This window comes from Lissotriton vulgaris, chromosome 9 (assembly GCF_964263255.1).
Source record: "Lissotriton vulgaris chromosome 9, aLisVul1.2, whole genome shotgun sequence".
Lineage (NCBI taxonomy): Eukaryota > Metazoa > Chordata > Amphibia > Caudata > Salamandridae > Lissotriton > Lissotriton vulgaris.
In genome coordinates, this window is record NC_141697.1 from 309,359,764 (window position 1) to 309,381,783 (window position 22,020).

Consider the following 22,020-nt stretch of genomic DNA (forward strand, 5'->3'; position numbering starts at 1 on the left):
GTGTGTGAGGGGTCACTAGTCCAACTCCCAACAGGCCCCCATGTCCATAGAGAGGGTGGTGGTGGTGGGTGGGGTGTGTGAGGGGACGGAACTACAACTCCCAACAGGCCCCCATGTCCATAGAGAGGGTGGTGGTGGGTGGGGTGTGTGCCATTGCCGACTGAATGTCAAATAGAAATAAATGTACACGTTTAGGCAACATGACTCATCCTCACATGTTTGATCATAATCTGACAGCTGCAATTAACACCAGGCCTCCAGCATCCCCACACTCTGAACTTTCAGGAGATGATTGGGCAGCCACCTCCAGGGCTGAGGATGGTGCCGGCTCAAGCAGCCAGCCAGGGACCTCTGGCTCGCAGGTCACACCTGCAACAACAACAACTACGGCCTCTGGCATCACAACAACACCGGCTACTGTGACCTGCACAGCTACCTCCAGCACCACCTCCACCACCACTACTACCGCCACTTCTGCCCCTGCCACCCTGCCCAACCCACCGGCCAACGCTGGGGCAGCGCCATCCCAGCCACGCAGGGAGAGAGTTAGGCTAACCACAAATGCAAGGCCAGATCCTGCAGGCAGGAGCACAGCAGAAAGAAGGCATGATGACACTACACCCAATGCCGTGCAACAGTGTCTTGAAGCACTAGTCAGGGTGGAGGCGGGCTATCTACGTGGCCAGGCACATGCAGACCGGGCCCACCAGGACTTTGTGGACAACACAGCGATGTTGGGGGCCATTGAGAGGTGGCTTGGCCAACTCGTGGACATTTTTAGCACGAGGATATCCGCCAACACCACCCACCACACCCCCCCTCAAACAACGCCACCGCCAACAACACTGCCACCGCCACCTGCGCCCCTGGCGGCGGATGTGCCACCTGATCAGCCAGCGCCCCCAGCTGACTCCGTCCCGACACAAAGACGGAGGGGCCGTCCGAGGCTGGAAGTGGGCGAGAGCAGTGTGGAAGGTCCTGCCACACGCTCCAAGAGGAGCCGACAATGACTCTTTGGAGTACCTGAGCCTGCCATCCATCCTGCCAACTATCCGGTCCCACCTGGCACAGGCCTGCTGCACTAGGCACACACCACCCTATGTGGTGTCTGCACGGACATCTCATCTGCCATTAACTTGGACTCTCACTCCCCCACCCCTTCACTCATTTGTAAATATGCACCTACACCTATGCACAATCCGTAAATAAATACCACTTACTCACTCAATGATGTGTTGCCTCCATGTTTATTCACATGATTGCATCAGAAACAGACGTAACCAGGTTCAGGGATCCAAGTGGTACAGAATCATGCCGCAAGGGAGTTACCTAGGGAAACATAGAAAACGCAAACACACGTTAGGAAACACCATCACACTCATCCCAACTCACTGCAGTGCAACTTTCAACAAACCACACACATCACTACACGAATGGATGACACTACACACATCATGGAGAAGTGCATGTACTCATAAATGAAGAGACACACACACATGCATACATCACAAAACAAAACACATAGATGATGCCCAACACAATGACACAAGAGCAGCAAACCTACACAGGGCATACACAAGCAGCACAAGAGGGGCACACTCACAATCAAGGGAAGTAGCGTTCAATGAGCTGGCGCCTCTGGTCCACACCTTCCTCCTCACCACTATCCTCATCAGTCGACATGGGTGGGTCGGGAGGGCGAGGAACTTGCTGTTCATCTGGGTCCAAGATCAGTTCAATGTTATTGCGCACAGCCAGGTTGTGGAGCATGCAGCAGGCAATCACAATCTTGCCTACTTTGCCTGGTGCGTAAGGCAGGGCCCCTCCAGTCTTATCCAGGCACCGAAATCTAGACTTAAGCAGGCCAAATGTTCGTTCCACCACTCGACGTGTCCTACCATGGGCATCATTGTATCGCATTTCTCCTGCTGTAGTGGGATTGCGTATTGGACTTAGAAGCCAAGGCCTGTTTGGGTAAGCCGAGTCGCCTGTGTTTGTGGAAATTAGAGAGAGAAACATCACTACCTGAACATGTGGCCACACAAAGCCACACAGATATCACTCCTGTCACCACAGCATACTCACCAACAAGCCAGGCTTGTGCCGGACGCAGATTTGCCATCAGTTGGGGGACAATGCTGCTCCGCATGATGTGGGCGTCATGTGCAGAGCCAGGAAATCTTGCACACACATGTGAGATTATGTTGTCGGCCTGGCACACCACCTGCACGTTTAGGGAGTGGAAGCGCTTCCGATTCCTAAACATCTGCTCACGTGCCCGTGGTGGAATGATCGCAATATGCGTGCCATCAATGGAACCCACAACGTGTGGTATGCGACCCAGTGCATAGAAGTCTGCTTTGACCGCTGCCAACTCTGCCGCCTGTGGAAAATGTATGTAGTCATTCTTGTACAGCATCATGGCTGTCAGTACATCCCGAAGTACCGTGCGGAACATGGCCTGTGACATTCCCCCGGCATGTCCAACAGTGTACTGAAATGTGCCTGTTGCAAAAAAATGGAGTGCCGCCATCACCTTTTGGGTGGGTGAAATGGAGCCTGGATAGGTTCTCCGCGGCTGCAGGTGAGGAGACAATTGGTTCACAAGCTCCAGCAATCGACGTCGATCAAGCCTGAATTTCCTGATCACCTCTTCGTCCACCATATCCTCCAGCACAGTGTATGGGCGATGGACATTTGGAGCCCTCCTGTGTGGGAGTAAATGGAATGGAAGTCAATTCACATACAACGCATGTCACTCACATGTCACCGCACTCTATCCAACATGTAATAGGCAGTGTTCAATTAGCATATGTGTGACATCTCTGATTGTCACAACAACATGGATTGACGTAGCAATGTGCACCCACCAGCTACATGATGTGTTGCAACATGTGCAATGCACTCTGTCTCACCTCAACATCACTGCCAACAAGACATGTGACATGACCCAAAAGTGACGGACATTAGTGGCACACCGATGGGCATGGTATGGACACACATGGGATAGAGCATGAAGTGTGGAGTCACGCAATCACGCACACAACCGTCATCATGCAGCTGCAGACAATGAAACAAGGTGCATCGTCAGCTGACATGCAATCATTGACACCGCCATGGCAGTGCACTGCTTCCGCTGTTTACGTCTGGCCATACGCGGCCCGCGTTCAACATTCCCATTGTCTGCATGTGCACAGACCGTCATGCTCACACACCGGCAAGTGCATGTGCTAGACACCGGGACGCATGCATCATTTGCAACAAAGTTCCAACAGTGGCGCCTCCATGGCGGGGCCCGTATTCGGCGGGGGAGGCGGAGGCCAAAACATCCATAAGCTGATGTCAATGCACATGGCAGTTCATGACCCCCCTTACAGTGACATTGCATCAGCCAGCCTACACCGGACGGCCCAGCCCTGCCCATGACCGCCGTGCCGGCCATGCCGACTACCGCCGCTTCAGGCCCCCTCCACTACCACCGTGCCAGGCCCTGCCCATGACCGCCGTGCCGGCCATGCCGACTACCGCGGCTTCAGGCCCCCTCCACTACCGCTGTGCCAGGCCCAGCCCATGACCGCCGTGCCGGCCATGCCGACTACCTCCGCTTCAGGCCCCCTCCACTACCGCCATGCCAGGCCCAGCCCATGACCGCTGTGCCGGCCATGCCAACTACCGCCGCTTCAGGCCCCCTCCACTACCGGCGTGCCAGGCCCAGCCCATGACCGCCGTGCCGGCCATGCCGACTACCGCCGCTTCAGGCCCCCTCCACTACCGCCGTGCCAGGCCCAGCCCATGACCGCCGTGCCGGCCTTGCCAACTACCGCCGTTTCAGGCCCTCTCCACTACCGCCGTGCCCTGGCGGGCCTGGCACGGCGGTCATGGCCTGGGCCTGGCACGGCGGTAGTGGAGGGGGCCTGAAGCGGCGGTAGTCGGCATGGCCGGCACGGCGGTCATGGGCTGGGTCTGGCACGGCGGTAGTGGAGGGGGCCTGAAGCGGCGGTAGTCAGCATGGCCGGCACGGCGGTCATGGGCAGGGCTGGGCCGGCCGGTGTAGGCTGGCTGATGCAATGTCACTGTAAGGGGGGTCATGAACTGCCATGTGCATTGACATCAGCTAATGGATGTTTTGGCCTCCACCTCCCCCGCCGAATACGTGTCCCGCCATGGTGGCGCCACTGTTACAACTTTGTTGCAAATGATGCATCCGTCCCGGTGTCTAGCACATGCACTTGCCGGTGTGTGAGCGTGACGGTCTGTGCACGTGCAGCCAATGGGAGGTGTGGACATGGGCCACGGTTGGCCAATAGCAAGTACCGTATGCTGTTCACCGCAACACAAGGGCCAATCATTGGCCCAATTCCAAACACGCTTTCACGGCTGACCAATGGCTGGCGCCGTATGCCACTGACATGGCCACAGGGCCCTATATATGTGTGATGTGCAAAAGCATACCTTCTACGATGACCACCGACTGCTGCCTGTGACCATCACCTCCACCTGCTGCTGCGGAGCTGACTACCGACTGCTGCCTGTGACCATCACCTCCACCTGCCGCTGCGGAGCTGACCACCGACTGCTGCCTGTGACCATCACCTCCACCTGCTGCTGCGGAGCTGACCACCGACTGCTGCCTGTGACCATCACCTCCACCTGCTGCTGCGGAGCTGACCACCGACTGCCGCTCTAGTGCCATACTCCGTGACGTTGGCATGTCAAGAGTCAAAGAGGTCCGGTCTCGTCCCTTCACCGCCGCGGAGCTGGATGTCCTCGTGGACGCTGTGCTCCGCAACTACGGACGCCTGTATGGTGCACCCGGACAGGTGGTAAGTGCAGTGGGGGATAAGTTGTTGTGCATGAGGTGTCATATGACTCTGGAAACTTGGCGGTGTGATGTGTGACCAACTAAAGAATCGATATGTGCATGGCTGCAGAGAGAAATGTGTTGCTCCTATCTGTGTGACTGGCCAACTGTCCACTGACTTCCACCCTTTTGTTTCCCATCATGGTAGGTGAAGCTGCACCTTCGCAAGGACGTGTGGAGGACCATTGCACGTGAAGTACGAGCAGCGGGGGTGTCCAATAGACGACATACACACTGCCACAAACGCTGGGATGACATTTCCAGACTGAGCAAGAATGTAGCGGAAGTGACACTAGGGATGATTCCAAGGATGGCACGTCTGGCCCGACGCTCAATGACCCCTCTCATGCACCGTATCATAGCTGTGACGCATCCTGACCTGTCCGAGCAGTTGCGTGTGGATGAACAGCAACGTGGCGGTAAGCATACTGTCAGTGTATGTTGCTTGTGAGTGCTATGCATGTATTGTTGCCCACACACATTAGGGACTTCTGTCGATCGTGAGGCTCGTTCCAATGGCATGTTGGTGCCATTGCCGCAGTAAAATTTCACTTCCCGATGCGGCATGTTGAGACACCACCCGCTAAGCGGTTCAGTTTTCATGCACATGCTGTAGTGCTACGTCACCCCTTGGCAACACTTGTGTGCAGATGTAGTTCCTCATGGCCAGTGTGCATGCTGTACATGTATTACGGCCAATGCCACTTAATTCCTGTGAGGATGACTGGTTGGGGTGGGCCGTGTGCAGGTTGGGGGATCGATGGACATTGTCATCAGTGGCTTTAGGGATTCCGCAGCAGTACTGTACGTGTGTGTGCCCATTACTTACACCCATTTCCTGTGCATTTCAGCTTTGGCAGAGGGCACTCAGCCACAGACGGCGGAGATGACAGAAGGCAATGCATCCGGATCAGACGTCGCGCACACGCAGACTGACACCGAAGGGGCCAGCGCCGGAGACGGGGACAGGACCGTCCCGGAGGACTCGCATGTGGAGACAACATCGTCATCATCTTCCGACAGTGTTGGTGAGTCAGCACTGTTGTCACAGACTGGGAGTGGGCAATCAACACCTTCGGTCGGGACACAGCACACAGGGCCCACCCTGCCGCCAACTGCACCATGTACTGTTCGTGCACGCAGGAGTAGGGGGAGCAGAGTGGCGTTCGGTGTCAGCACCGCTGCCCCAGCCTCGGTGAGCCAAAATGCACTTTGTGCAGAGGCTGTTGATCTGCTGCGACAGCTGTGTGTGGGCCAGACCAATATGATTAATGCTTTCCAAGACCACGATAGGAAGTTGGGGCAGGTGGTGGCATTCATGGAAGGTATGCATGGTGATCTGGCTGGTGTACACAGGACACTGCAGTCATTGTCTAACAGTGTGTCGTCTGCCATTGTACAGTCGCATGGACTGGGTGGTACTTCTGTTCCACCATCTACAACTCTGGATGTGTCATGGGGGAGTGAATTTTCTGACCAGGACTCTAATACAGGTTATTGCACTAGAAGCAGCGTCAGCCAGCACGTCAAGGCACGGAGGCCTCAGACCCCATCCCCTAGGTCAGGTAAATCTGTTCACAAGGACAACGTCAGATATAGTGGAGTACACACACGTGAAGCAAAAGAGGGGTTGGGTGTAATGGCTACACATGCTGCACAGCCATCCCACACACAAGGTACTACCAAGCCAAGACTCACTCCCACTTCCATTGACACTACCTTGTACGAGGACATTGAGAAGACGAATAAATCTCTTGAGGGCTCGCATACTCCCAGTGCCAGGGAGACTAGGAAGGAAGGAGCCACTCCCAAGGGCAGGGAAACTAGGAAGGAAGGAGCCACTTCCAAGGGAAGGGAAACCAGGAAGGAAGGAGCCACTCCCAAGGGCAGGGAGACTAGGCAGGAAGGAGCCACTCCCAAGGGCAGGGACACTAGGCAGGAAGGAGCCACTCCCAAGGGCAGGGACACTAGGCAGGAAGGAGCCACTCCCAAGGGCAGGGACACTAGGAAGGAAGGAGCCACTCCCAAGAGCAGGGAAACTAGGAACGAAGGAGGCACTCCCAAGGGCAGGGAAACTAGGAAGGAAGGAGCCACTCCCAAGGGCAGGGAATCTAGGAAGGAAGGAGCCACTCCCAAGGGCAGGGACAAGGACAGTCACAAGACAAACGCACCTAAGAAGAGCACGGACACTCCCAGGGGCAGGGACACACACGGGGAGAAGGTGTGTCCTGGGGATATGTACACCACACACGACAAGTCTGCTGCCTGGAACAGGGCACCATCCAGGGAACAGGGAAAGTCCGCAGACAACAGTACTCCTACGGAAATGGAACATCCAAGGCCCAAGGCATCTCCCATGGACAGTGGCGCTGTCAGGGACAGGCATACATCACCCATTGTTGCACTGAGGCAGCTGTTTTCTGGGAAACGGAATACAGATGTCTCCGCAGTGGAGTCACCCCTTACCTCCACTCCCATCAGGGCCTGTCAGGGACGGATGCAGGTGGACCCTGTAGTGGCATCCCCCATCACACATGTTGCAGAGGCGACAAGGCAGCCACACAGCAAACGACAAGCAGGCTCCAGCACGTCCCTAGAGAGCGTTACCCCCCCAGCAGATGCACCTCCCATGGTGGGTGAAATTTCTTCTCAGTCCGGTCCACTTGTATGTCCTGTCCTGTCCAGGGTGCAGGCACATGTCCAAAAGAAACGTAGACATACAGCATTGACACATGCACAATCCGATGTCGGACAATTGCAACTATCCCCCGCTCCCAGAGCCACCCTGCCTCCTGGACCATACAGCCCTGTGGCTCATCATTTCAGTGGTCCCAGTGGCGCTGGTGCAGTTGACTCGCATGTGTCTGTTAGTGGCAGGGTATCAGTCGAGACATATCCTGTATCAGGTGCTGGCAGTGTATCTGGGTCTATGGGCCATGTGTCAGTCACTCGGTCTGTGCTGTGTCTCACACTCCTGTATCAGGTGCTGGCAGTGTATCTGGGTCTATGGGCCATGTGTCAGTCACTCGGGCGGTGGCTGTGTCTCACACTCCTGTATCAGGTGCTGGCAGTGTATCTGGGTCTATGGGCCATGTGTCAGTCACTCGGGCTGTGGCTGTGTCTCACACTCCTGTATCAGGTGCTGGCAGTGTATCTGGGTCTATGGGCCATGTGTCAGTCACTCGGGCTGTGGCTGTGTCTCACACTCATATATCAGGTGCTGGCAGTGTATCTGGGTCTGTGGCTCACGTGTCAGTCACTACATCTGTGGCTGTGTGTCACACTCCGGTTTCTGGTGCTGGCAGTCTGTCCGATGCGGGTACTTCACGCAATCCACCTGATAGTGTGCTGTAAGTTGCTGTAGTGTGCCCTCAGATGTAGTGCCTCTGATGTACCTGCTCTGGTGTCCACACTGCCCTGTTGGTGCCCTGCTGCTGTTCTCATACTGATGTCCTGACTCTGATGTACCTGCTCTGGTGTCCACACTGCCCTGTTGCTGCCCTGTTGCTGTTCTCATACTGATGTACTGACTCTGATGTACCTGCTCTGGTGTCCACAATGCCCTGTTGCTGCCCTGTTGCTATCCTCATACTGATGTACTGCCTCTGACGTACCTGCTCTGGTGTCCACACTGCCCTGTTGCTGCCCTGTTGCTATCCTCATACTGATGTACTGCATCTGATGTACCTGCTCTGGTGTCCACAATGCCCTGTTGCTGCCCTGTTGCTATCCTCATACTGATGTACTGCATCTGATGTACCTGCTCTGGTGTCCACACTGCCCTGTTGGTGCCCTGTTGCTGTTCTCATACTGATGTACTGCCTCTGATGTACCTGCTCTGGTGTCCACACTGGCCTGTTGCTGCCCGGTTGCTATCCTCATACTGATGTACTGCATCTGATGTACCTGCCCTGGTGTCCACACTGCCCTGTTGCTATCCTCATACTGATGTACTGCATCTGATGTACCTGCTCTGGTGTCCACAATGCCCTGTTGCTGCCCTGTTGCTATCCTCATACTGATGTACTGCATCTGATGTACCTGCTCTGGTGTCCACACTGCCCTGTTGGTGCCCTGTTGCTGTTCTCATACTGATGTACTGCCTCTGATGTACCTGCTCTGGTGTCCACACTGCCCTGTTGCTGCCCTGTTGCTATTCTCATACTGATGTACTGCATCTGATGTACCTGCTCTGGTGTCCACACTGCCCTGTTGCTGCCCTGTTGCTATTCTCATACTGATGTAGTGCCTCTGATGTACCTGCTCTGGTGTCCACACTGCCCTGTTGCTATCCTCATACTGATGTACTGCATCTGATGTACCTGCTCTGGTGTCCACACTGCCCTGTTGCTATCCTCATACTGATGTACTGCCTCTGATGTACCTGCGCTGGTGTCCACACTGCCCTGTTGCTGCCCTGTTGCTATCCTCATACTGATGTACTGCATCTGATGTACCTGCTCTGGTGTCCACACTGCCCTGATGCTGTTCTGATACTGCATTGTGCCCTCTCATGTGCTGCCTCTGATGGACCTTTTCAGTGCAATGGACTGTTGGTGCACTTAGCCCCTCTCATGTACTGCCTCTGATGGACCTGTGCCTTGTCATGGACTGTAGGTGCACTTAGCCCCTCTCCTGTACTGCCTCTGATGGACCTTTGCCTTGCCATGGACTGTTGGTGCACTTAGCCCCTCTCCTGTACTGCCTCTGATGGACCTGTGCCTTGCCATGGACTGTTGGTGCACTTAGCCCCTCTCATGTGCTGCCTCTGATGTACCTGCTCTGGTGTCCACACTGCCCTGTTGCTGCCCTGTTGCTGTTCTCATACTGATGTACTGCCTCTGATGTACCTGCTCTGGTGTCCACACTGCCCTGTTGCTGCCCTGTTGCTATCCTCATACTGATGTACTGCATCTGATGTACCTGCTCTGGTGTCCACACTGCCCTGATGCTGTTCTGATACTGCATTGTGCCCTCTCATGTGCTGCCTCTGATGGACCTTTTCAGTGCAATAGACTGTTGGTGCACTTAGCCCCTCTCATGTACTGCCTCTGATGGACCTGTGCCTTGTCATGGACTGTAGGTGCACTTAGCCCCTCTCCTGTACTGCCTCTGATGGACCTTTGCCTTGCCATGGACTGTTGGTGCACTTAGCCCCTCTCCTGTACTGCCTCTGATGGACCTGTGCCTTGCCATGGACTGTTGGTGCACTTAGCCCCTCTCATGTGCTGCCTCTGATGTACCTGCTCTGGTGTCCACACTGCCCTGTTGCTGCCCTGTTGCTGTTCTCATACTGATGTACTGCCTCTGATGTACCTGCTCTGGTGTCCACACTGCCCTGTTGCTGTTCTGATACTGCATTGTGCCCTCTCATGTGCTGCCTCTGATGGACGTTTTCAGTGCAATGGACTGTTGGTGTACTTAGCCCCTCTCATGTACTGCCTCTGATGGACCTGTGCCTTGCCATGGACTGTTGGTGCACTTAGCCCCTCTCATGTACTGCCTCTGATGGACCTGTGCCTTGCCATGGACTGTTAATGCACTTAGCCCCTCTCATGCACTGCCTCTGTGGACCTGTGCCTTGCCATGGACTGTTGGTGCACTTAGCCCCTCTCATGTGCTGCCTCTGGTGTCCACACTGCCCTGTTGGTGCCCTGTTGCTGTTCTCATACTGATGTACTGACTCTGATGTACCTGCTCTGGTGTCCACAATGCCCTGTTGCTGTTCTCATACTGATGTACTGACTCTGATGTACCTGCTCTGGTGTCCACAATGCCCTGTTGCTGTTCTCATACTGATGTACAGACTCTGATGTACCTGCTCTGGTGTCCACACTGCCCTGTTGCTATCCTCATACTGATGTACTGCATCTGATGTACCTGCTCTGGTGTCCACACTGCCCTGTTGCTATCCTCATACTGATGTACTGACTCTGATGTACCTGCTCTGGTGTCCACAATGCCCTGTTGCTGTTCTCATACTGATGTACAGACTCTGATGTACCTGCTCTGGTGTCCACACTGCCCTGTTGCTATCCTCATACTGATGTACTGCATCTGATGTACCTGCTCTGGTGTCCACACTGCCCTGTTGCTGCCCTGTTGCTGTTCTCATACTGATGTACTGACTCTGATGTACCTGCTCTGGTGTCCACACTGCCCATGCTCCATCCTAAACTGTGATGTTACTCCGATTCTGCGTAAATAAAATTGTGATTCATGTGTCGTGGTTTGTCGGAGTCATTCTTGCGTGTGTGATGCTGGTGTGGATTTGTATTTTCTTGAGGGCGGTGGGTTCAGATACATGTCACTCTCCCCTACCTGGGTCACGACCCTTGGAGGCGTTGCCGTACACAAGAATATGTCCATTTCGGGACATGTCACTCCCCCCTCCCTACTTCACGGCCCTTGCAGGTACTCCTCTCCAGTCAGCGAATGGTTTGTAGCCTACCTGCGTCGTCCTCGATGGTGGGCCAAGACTAGGACATAGTGGATCGCGAAGAGTATCGGGTAAGCCTGTAGTGCAGGGTCCATGTCGGCGAGCGGCTCGTGGTGGGTATGGTCGCTGTGGAGCATCCGCAGTGTTCAGGCAGGTTGTTTTTCCGCTGCGCTTTTATGTGTATTTTCCACCATCTTGATTTGGAGGACGGTCCTAGACGTCAGTCCGTACGGCGGAGTCTCTGGATAGGTTACGTCCGCCGCGTGGTTGCGTGTGGTGGTGCGGCGGACCGTGTTCTACCGCCGCGGACGGATTTTGGCCCGTATTTCGTATCCTGATTTGGCGGCCGGAGTGTCCGCGACGGGCGCACGGAAAATAGGCATTTCCGCATGCTCTGGGTCTGCGGAGGCACTTATGTCCGCCATCCTAATGAGCCCCTAAGTTTGGTTTGTTTGAATATTGTGTTATGCCTTTTGGTTTGTGTAACGCCCCTGCCGCTTTTCAGTTTTTTATAAATGAGGTTTTACGTGAGTTTTTGGATGTCAGTGTGATTGTTTACATTGTTGATATTTTGGTTTTTTCCCCGTCCTTTGAGGAACATGATGCTCATGTTTCGCATGTTTTGTCTAAGTTGTTGGAACACCGTTGTCAAGCTGGATAAATGCACTTTCGGTGCGACACATATTGAGTTTTTGGGATTCTTGATATCTGCGGATGGTATAAAGATGGATCCCTGGAAGATGGAAGCTATTGTTAACTGGCCCATACCCACATGTGTTAAAGATATACAGGTGCTACTTGCTTTCGCCAACTTCTACAGGCGTTTTATCAGTTATTTATTTATTTTTTAAAATTTTTTGAAAACCTTTATTGTGCATGAAGAATGGTACAAATACGGGCCTACAACCGTCAGGCCGGCCACAATACTTTTAAGCACATGTGTAAGCAATACGGTCCCCCAGTGCCATCAGGCAATATAGCAACAATTAACAGTAGTTACACTGAACGGAGTAATGTCGCTAGGGAGAAGGAGCATTGAAGGTTAAAATTTTTTTAAAATTTTTAGTCTAAAGATAAAGCAATGAAGAATAAAACCAAGGAGAACCGAGTCCGTACATTAACTTCACCACATGGGCAGGCAGCATCAAGAAGTAACATCAGTAGTGAGGAACCCCCCATCAAATCGGCAGTACAGTATAAATCAACAGGAGAGTCAGTTCGCATTTACGTACCACCCACAGTGCTACCCACTCCCTACTAATCCCCTATCACAGACCCAGAACAGAAAGAAGGAAAAATTATAAGAGAAGATCATACATAGGCACCATAGAAACCAACTAAAACTAAATATAACCCCCACCCTACACACATGCAGAGGCTACGGCCTGCCCCCCCCAGCAGAGTGTCTGTCGCCCCAAAAACCCGAAATTTAGGAAGAAAAGAGAAGTAGAGAAAGGAAAAGAAAAAGAAAGAAAGAAAAATTAAGGAAGGAGAAGAGGAAGAAAAGTAAAAAAGGGATAATCCAGTGATATAGGGAGTAAGAACAGAATCTATCCTTGAACTCCCACAAAAGAAAGACCGGGAGGAGGGCCAATTACACATATACGCGGACTCCGCCGGCCCAATAAACATTCTCCACCCCAATAGCAACATCAAATAAAATCAGCAGCAATCTATCAATTAGGGAGAGTCAATGCACAGTCCGTGGTAAAACAGGCCAAATTTAAGGTCCACACAACCTCCACGCACCCGCCCGGCTGTTAAATAAAAGGAGATCTCCTAGCCCTGGCCCGATCTGGGGCTCGGCCTCTCACCCATCCTACTTGGTAGTCCAGTGCAGTCCAAGGGGACGAGGGAAAATGGCCGCCCGGAGGAGGGGGGAGGTGCATAAGCACAGAGAGAACGGCGTCCGGCCCCAAGAAATGAGTCTCCATCGGTCACAGGCTTCTCTGGCGTATCCAAGTCACAAAAGTCACAAAACAGGGCGATCAGAGTCCGCGAGATGTAAGCTGATGAAGGAGCATGAGGGCGGGCAGCTGATATCCAAAGCCGTGATGCCATGAAGCGATGTACACAGTCAGGCATGGAGCAAGGGGGAAACAGTGTAGCAACGACTGAACTGGTAGTTGGCAACAAGTCGCTACCCTCCACAGCGATGGTTACAGTAGCATCCAATGTATCACTCCGAGGCAACAGTGAGGCGGTAGACTGTAGCAGCTCCAAGCCGAAATTTTGTTGGGGACGATTCCCCTGCTCCTGGCTGAGTGCGTGGGCGCATGCATCGAGTCTCTCCCTCAGTACGCTGTAACTGTGTAGCATCGCCGATCTCAGCTCGCCCAGGGTCGCCAACACGTCTGCAATAGTGAAATCAGGCTGTAGTTTCCCCAATTCCGCACGTACGGGGGAAGAGTGTGTCCCGGCCCCCTGCACGTAAGCGAGCCCGCTGCTTCGTGGAGAGGATGCGTAGTCGCCCTCACAGTGGCGAACCACAGGCATCGCCATCTTGTCCTCTATCCAACGAAGTACTGTGGGGGGGGAAGGGGGGTCGCAGGACGCGACCGGACAGCAGCTGGCGTGCCCCGGGCTAGCAATATTTTGCCCGATCTGCAGCGGAGCCTGAAAGCCGGCAGCTGTGTGGTGAGGCAGGCGGAACCAAGCGGGGATCGCCGTTACCGGCCAGAGGGACAAGTAGAGATGAGGAACATGGCGGCCAAGAACAAAGGACTCGCAGATCAGGCACTTCTCCCCTTCGCCTCCGTGCGACCCAGCGCATGCACGATAGTCCCAGGCGGCAGGCGGTGTGCATTCCACGCGCTAAGGAAGGAGACTCCGTTCTGTCGCACCACCTCCGCAGCAGATCGGCGGAGTCGAGGGATGCGAGGTCCGCAGTGCGCATCAAAGCAGGCAGGGTCCCGGGCCAGGGCGAGCCGGTCAATAGCTTCCGACTCCGGGCGGGTGGAGAGGTCGGAGGAACATCAATAGCATCAGCTCCGCTTCCCACACATTTCAAGTCGAAAAGAATTCAGTAGAGTACACAGGATTGCGGTGCGGGATTCCGGGGCCGGCGGAGCTGAAAGGCTGTACGTACGCTCAGGTCGCCATCTTGGCTCCTCCCCCCCGTTTTATCAGTTATTTCTCTGATATTGTTTCACCTATGACTTCATTGTTGAAGAAGGGAGTGGTGTTTGAGTGGACGCCTGCAGCACAGTTGGCTTTGGAAAGATTGATCGGGCTTTTTACATCTGCTCCTGTGTTGATGCATCCTGATCCTGCTCTTCCGTTTTATGTAGAGGCGGATGCGTCCCAGCTAGCCATTGGGGCCGAGTTGTCTGAGCGTGACAATGAATCTGGGTTGATGCATCCAATTGCGTATTTTTCAAAGAAACTACTACCTGCTGAGCAGAATTATATGGTAGTCGAGAGGGAACTATTGGCCATAAAGCTGTCTTTTGAGGAATGGCGCCATTATCTTTTGGGGGCTCGTCACCCCATTAGCATCTATACGGATTACAAGAACTTGGAGTTTTTCCGGTCCGCTAGGGCTTTGACTCCCAGACAGATGAGATGGGTGCTATTCTTTAATGAATACGATTTTACCATCACGTATAGGCCAGCTGCTCAACAGGGGAAATCTGACGCATTATCTCGGATTTATGCGGATCCGTCACAGGGAAGCAAGACGGGGGAGTCTTGTTTTATGATTCCCGGTGATGAGATAGTTGGTCGTGCTTCCATAGACGATTTCATGGTTAAAGTGCAGGATGAAATGAAGCAGTTGGATTTGGCTCCGTGGCTGTCGGAACCTGGAATCACGTTAAAGGATGGATTATTGTATCAGGCAAAGAAGTACGTTTGTCAACAGCTTACCATCCACAAAGCGACAGAAAAAAACAGAACGTACCAATCAAAGCATGGAGCAGTATTTGCGCTGTTTGCTAACGTCACTGACGGGCAGTTGGGTACAAGCCCTTCCTGTAGCTGAGTTTGCATATAATAACAGCATGCACTCAGCTTTAGGCATGTCACCGTTTTATTGTTCGATGGCATTCCATCCCAAGACAATTCCTATTCAGCCATCTGAGAGGGTACCAGCAGTGGATTCCCTGAGTAGGGGTTTGATTAAAATCTGGAAGAAAGCCCAACAGCAATTATTTGAGTCCAAGAAAGTCATGAAAGTACAGGCAGACAGGCATAGACGGCCAGCTCCTCCGTCTGCAGTTGGGGATAGGGTTTGGCTTACAATGAAGAATCTGAAGTTGCCGGGACCAAGAAAATTACAGCCTCGGTTTGTAAGTCCCTTTCCTGTCCAGAAGGTGGTGAATCCAGTTGCGATCAGGTTGGCTTTACCGGCTGAGTTTGGTATTCATCCTGTATTTCACACCTCTTTGTTGAAGCCATACATCACCAATTCTCAAGAGTTGCCACCTCCTCCAGTTTTAATAGATGATAACGTGGAGTATGAGGTTAAAACTGTTTTGAATTCCAAGCGGATAAAGGAACGGCTGTATTACCTTATTGACTGGAAGGGTTACCCCCCAGAGGACCGTTCTTGGGTTCCAGCAAGTAGGATTCATGCTGCCCAGTTAGTTCGTCTGTTTCATCACCTGCACCCTGGGAAGCCTAGGCCTGTAGGAAGGCTTTCGGGAGGGGGTACTGTTGGGGTTCAAGGGGGCCTGGTTCCTTCTGTCTAGTTCCCCGTTCAGTGTTTTTTCTTGAAAGTGCCAAGTGCAGATGCGAATTTATGGACGCTCCCTAGGGCTCGCTTTAAAAGGGGTCTGCCAACAGGAAACAGGTGCTTGGTTTCTTTATTCGTCCCTTACCGTGTGCTTCCCGTTCCTGTGGTTCTACCTCGTTCCCCTTCCTTCGAGCTCTGTTCAAGCGGTTTTTTCCAGTGCTGGGTTTTGATCCCCTTTTTCCCTGTTTCCCTGTTTTCCTATTCCCTTGGGCATTACTGAACCCTTTGTGGGGACCTGTTTTTGATCCTCGGTGACGTTCTGGGATTCGCAGCTGCGTTTCCTTTGAGTTTTGATGTCCCGTTATTATCCCTTTCTGTATCTAAACCATCTTGTTGTACGTTGAGTTTGGGTGCTTTCACGAAGGAGCTGAATAACGGCCGTTTTTTGCGCTACCTTCGTGTTCTTTTTTAGATTCCAGGGGTTTTTTGGGTGTCTTTCGTATTCCCTTGATACCATTTTTCCCCTGTCCCTTTTTATCTTAGGAATTGTGAATTCCACCCCATTTGACATTCTCGGTGTTTCCCGAGGGGGCGTGGTTGGTCTGGGGTTAAGCAAGAAACAACCAATACCATTGCAGTGGAAGAATTCTTGTTTCGTATCAAGCCACTCCCGTTTGTTATCTGGGGTAAGCAGGAAGGTCGGTGGTTCGTGTGTGTACTTGGCACTGGTAATAGTAGTAGGGGTGTGTTTAATCTTGTCCCCTTTTTCATTTTAGCCGTCTCGTCTGTGTCAAGCTGTCAGCTGCCGAGAAGCCAGAGAAGACGAGTTGTGTTCCCCAAGACCTTGGGTTCCCTTGTTTTTTTACCCACCTTCTCCCGGTGTTGTGTTCTCCACCATCCGTTTGATTGCGGGTGTTGGGGGTCACGGTGAGGGTAGAGGATAGGGACGTTCTTCACTCTTGCGGTGTTGTGCCGGTCGGCAACGGAACAATAATGGTGCTATGTGGTAAGGGTATATATGTACTGGGGGAACTTAGCACAATGTGCTCACACCCAGAGGGCTCCCAGGCAATTGAGCACAAATGATTTTCACATTGAGAGGGCTCCGGGGCAGTTCAGCAGCACGGGGCTCACACCCACTGGGCCACGGGGCAGTTCAGTAGTGCATGGGCTCACAACCCCTGGACAGCTCAGCAGCACGGGGGCTCATACCCACAGGGCTCCCGGGCAGTTTAGCAGTGGCACCCTCTGGTTCATCACTACCACCCTCTGGTTCATCACTGCCACCCTCTGGTTCACCACTGCCACCCTCTGGTTCATCACTGCCACCCTCTGGTTCACCACTGCCACCCTCTGGTTCACCACTGTCACCCTCTGGTTCATCACTGCCACCCTCTGGTTCATCACAGCACCCTCTGGTTCACCACTGCCACCCTTTGGTTCATCACTTTCACCCTCTGGTTCATCACTGCCACCCTCTGGTTCATCAGAGCACCTCTGGTTCACCACCGCCTCCCTCTGGTTCATCAGAGCCACCCTCTGGTTCACCACTGCCACCCTCTGGATCATCACTGCCATCCTCTGGTTCACCACTACCACCCTCTGTATCATTACTGCCACCCTCTGGTTCATCACTGCCACCCTCTGGTTCGCGACTGCCACCTTTTGGTTCATCACTGTCACCCTCTGATTCATCATTGCCACCCGCTGGTTCATTACAGCACCCTCTGGTTCACCACTGCCACCCTCTGGTTCATCACAGCACCCTCTGGTTCACCACTGCCACCCTATAGATCATCACTGCCACCCTCTGGTTCTCCACTGCCAACCTCTGGATCATTACTGCCACCCTCTGGTTCATCACTGCCACCCTCTGGTTCGCGACTGCCACCCTCTGGTTCATCACTGCCACCCTCTGGTTCACCACTCCCACCCTCTGGTTCATCACTGTCACCCTCTGGTTCCTCACTGCCACCCTCTGGTTCATCACAGCACCATCTGGTTCACCACTGCCACCCTCTGGTTCACCACTGCCACCCTCTGGTTATCACTGTCAAATTCTGGTTCATCACTGCCACCCTCTGGTTCACCGCTGCCACCCTCTGGTTCATTACCGCCACCCTCTGGTTCACCACTGCCACCCTCTGGTTCATCGCTGCCACCCTCTGGTTCATCACCGCATCCTCTGGTTCACCACTGCCACCCTCTGGTTCATCACTGTCACCCTCTGGTTCCTCACTGCCACCCTCTGGTTCATCACAGCACCATCTGGTTCACCACTGCCACCCTCTGGGTCACCACTGCCACCCTCTGGTTCACCACTGCCACCCTCTGGTTCATCGCTGCCACCCTCTGGTTCATCACCGCATCCTCTGGTTCACCACTGCCACCCTCTGGTTCATCACTGTCACCCTCTGGTTCATCACTGCCACCCTCTGGTTCATCACAGCACCCTCTGGTTCACCACTGCCACCCTCTGGTTCATCACTGCCACCCTCTGGTTCATCACTGCCACCCTCTGGTTCACCACTGCCAGCCTCTGGTTCATCACTGCCACCCTCTGGTTCATCACTGCCACCCTCTGGTTTGCCACTGCCACCCTCTGGATCATTACTGCCACCCTCTGGTTCATCACTGCCACCCTCTGGTTTGCGACTGCCACCCTCTGGTACATCACTGCCACCCTCTGGTTCACCACTGCCACCCTCTGGTTCATCACTGTCACCCTCTGGTTCCTCACTGCCACCCTCTGGTTCATCACATCACCCTCTGGTTCACCACTACCACGCTCTGGTTCACCACTGCCACCCTCTGGTTCATCACTGTCACCCTCTGATTCACAACTGCCACCCTCTTGTTCATCATTGCCACTCTCTGGTTCATCACAGCACCCTCTGGTTCACCCCTGCCACCCTCTGGTTCATCACGGCCACCCTCTGGTTCATTACCACCACCCTCTGGTTCACCACTGCCACCCTCTGGTTCACCACTGCCACCCTCTGATTAATCACAGCACCCTCTGGTTCACCACTGCCACCCTCTGAGCACGAATGATTTTCACATTGAGAGGGCTCCGGGGCAGTTCAGCAGCACGGGGCTCACACCCACTGGGCCATTGAGCAGGTCAGTAGTGCGTGGGCTCACAACCCCTGGACAGCTCAGCAGCATGGGGGCTCATACCCACAGGGCTCCCGGGCAGTTTAGCAGTGCCACCCTCTGGTTCATCACTGCCACCCTCTGGTTCATCACTGCCAACCTCTGGTTCACCACTGCCACCCTCTGGTTTATCACTGCCACCCTCTGGTTCACCACTGCCACCCTCTGCTTCACCACTGCCACCCTTTGGTTCATCACTTTCACCCTCTGGTTCATCCCAGCACCCTCTGGTTCACCACTGCCTCCCTCTGGTTCATCACTGCCACCCTCTGGTTCACCACTGCCACCCTCTGGATCATCACTGCCACCCTCTGGTTCACCACTACCACCTCTGGATCATTACTGCCACCCTCTGGTTCATCACTGCCACCCTCTGGTTCGCGACTGCCACCCTTTGGTTCATCACTGTCACCTTCTGATTCATCACTGCCACCCGCTGGTTCATCACAGCACCCTCTGGTTCACCACTGCCACCCTATGGGTCATCACAGCACCCTCTGGTTCACCACTGCCACCCTCTGGATCATCACTTCCACCCTCTGGTTCGCCACTGCCAAACTCTGGATCATTACTGCCACCCTCTGGTTCATCACTGCCACCCTCTGGTTCGCGACTGCCACCCTCTGGTTCACCACTGCCACCCTCTGGTTCATCACTGCCACCCTCTGGTTCACCACTGCCACCCTCTGGTTCACCACTGTCACCCTCTGGTTCACCACTGCCACCCTCTGGTTCATCACTGCCACCCTCTGGTTCACCACTGCCACCCTCTGGTTCACCACTGTCACCCTCTGGTTCATCACTGCCACCCTCTGGTTCATCACAGCACCCTCTGGTTCACCACTGCCACCCTTTGGTTCATCACTTTCACCCTCTGGTTCATCACTGCCACCCTCTGGTTCATCAGAGCACCTCTGGTTCACCACCGCCTCCCTCTGGTTCATCACAGCCACCCTCTGGTTCACCACTGCCACCCTCTGGATCATCACTGCCATCCTCTGGTTCACCACTACCACCCTCTGTATCATTACTGCCACCCTCTGGTTCATCACTGCCACCCTCTGGTTCGCGACTGCCACCTTTTGGTTCATCACTGTCACCCTCTGATTCATCATTGCCACCCGCTGGTTCATTACAGCACCCTCTGGTTCACCACTGCCACCCTCTGGTTCATCACAGCACCCTCTGGTTCACCACTGCCACCCTATAGATCATCACTGCCACGCTCTGGTTCTCCACTGCCAACCTCTGGATCATTACTGCCACCCTCTGGTTCATCACTGCCACCCTCTGGTTCGCGACTGCCACCCTCTGGTTCATCACTGCCACCCTCTGGTTCACCACTCCCACCCTCTGGTTCATCACTGTCACCCTCTGGTTCCTCACTGCCACCCTCTGGTTCATCACAGCACCATCTGGTTCACCACTGCCACCCTCTGGTTCACCACTGCCACCCTCTGGTTATCACTGTCAAATTCTGGTTCATCACTGCCACCCTCTGGTTCACCGCTGCCACCCTCTGGTTCATTACCGCCACCCTCTGGTTCACCACTGCCACCCTCTGGTTCATCGCTGCCACCCTCTGGTTCATCACCGCATCCTCTGGTTCACCACTGCCACCCTCTGGTTCATCACTGTCACCCTCTGGTTCCTCACTGCCACCCTCTGGTTCATCACAGCACCATCTGGTTCACCACTGCCACCCTCTGGGTCACCACTGCCACCCTCTGGTTCACCACTGCCACCCTCTGGTTCATCGCTGCCACCCTCTGGTTCATCACCGCATCCTCTGGTTCACCACTGCCACCCTCTGGTTCATCACTGTCACCCTCTGGTTCATCACTGCCACCCTCTGGTTCATCACAGCACCCTCTGGTTCACCACTGCCACCCTCTGGTTCATCACTGCCACCCTCTGGTTCATCACTGCCACCCTCTGGTTCACCACTGCCAGCCTCTGGTTCATCACTGCCACCCTCTGGTTCATCACTGCCACCCTCTGGTTTGCCACTGCCACCCTCTGGATCATTACTGCCACCCTCTGGTTCATCACTGCCACCCTCTGGTTTGCGACTGCCACCCTCTGGTACATCACTGCCACCCTCTGGTTCACCACTGCCACCCTCTGGTTCATCACTGTCACCCTCTGGTTCCTCACTGCCACCCTCTGGTTCATCACATCACCCTCTGGTTCACCACTACCACGCTCTGGTTCACCACTGCCACCCTCTGGTTCATCACTGTCACCCTCTGATTCACAACTGCCACCCTCTTGTTCATCATTGCCACTCTCTGGTTCATCACAGCACCCTCTGGTTCACCCCTGCCACCCTCTGGTTCATCACTGCCACCCTCTGGTTCATTACCACCACCCTCTGGTTCACCACTGCCACCCTCTGGTTCACCACTGCCACCCTCTGATTAATCACAGCACCCTCTGGTTCACCACTGCCACCCTCTGAGCACGAATGATTTTCACATTGAGAGGGCTCCGGGGCAGTTCAGCAGCACGGGGCTCACACCCACTGGGCCATTGAGCAGGTCAGTAGTGCGTGGGCTCACAACCCCTGGACAGCTCAGCAGCATGGGGGCTCATACCCACAGGGCTCCCGGGCAGTTTAGCAGTGCCACCCTCTGGTTCATCACTGCCACCCTCTGGTTCATCACTGCCAACCTCTGGTTCACCACTGCCACCCTCTGGTTTATCACTGCCACCCTCTGGTTCACCACTGCCACCCTCTGCTTCACCATTGCCACCCTTTGGTTCATCACTTTCACCCTCTGGTTCATCCCAGCACCCTCTGGTTCACCACTGCCTCCCTCTGGTTCATCACTGCCACCCTCTGGTTCACCACTGCCACCCTCTGGATCATCACTGCCACCCTCTGGT